The following is a 582-nucleotide window of genomic DNA, read 5'->3' as shown; positions in this document are numbered from 1 at the left end:
GACTCGCTAGTGGGCTCGCCCTCCTGCTGCTGCTGCTGCTGCTGCTCTTCGGCTGGCTGCTGCTGCTCCTGCTCACCAGCTGCTTCTGCTGCTTCTGCTGCTTCTGCTGCTTCTGGTGCTGCTGCTGCTGCTGTTGCTGTTGCAGCACTGACGTCACCTGCCTTTTGCAGCTTCAGCACCTTCCCGGGTCTCTGCTGCTGCTGCAGCAGCTGCCCGTGCACTACGCGCTTTGACATGGCTGCCTTCCGCTGCTGCTGCTGCTGCTGCTGCTGCTCTTGCTGCTGCAACATCAAGAGCATTGAAGCTTCTACGGCGCTCTGTCCCTCCAGCAGCTGCTGCTGCTTTTGCTGCTGCTGCTGCAGCTGCCGCTGCTGCTGCTGCTGCTGCTGCTGGGCTTTCCTGAGGTCCTCTTGAGTGCGGCGCAGCTGCGCCAGCAAGTTGTGCTGCTCCATTTCCGCAGCAGCAGCTTGCTGCTGCAGCAGCAGCTGCTGCTCTGCAAGCTGCTTCTGCAGCACCTGGTTTTCCGCCGTTTGCTGCTGCAGCACCTGACGCACGCCAGCGAGCTCCTTATCTTGCTGCTGG

This window comes from Eimeria necatrix, genomic scaffold (assembly GCF_000499385.1).
Source record: "Eimeria necatrix Houghton genomic scaffold, Enh_scaff8, whole genome shotgun sequence".
In the NCBI taxonomy this organism is placed as follows: domain Eukaryota; phylum Apicomplexa; class Conoidasida; order Eucoccidiorida; family Eimeriidae; genus Eimeria; species Eimeria necatrix.
The sequence above is the reverse complement of the archived record's forward strand: the minus strand, read 5'-3'. Positions refer to the sequence as shown.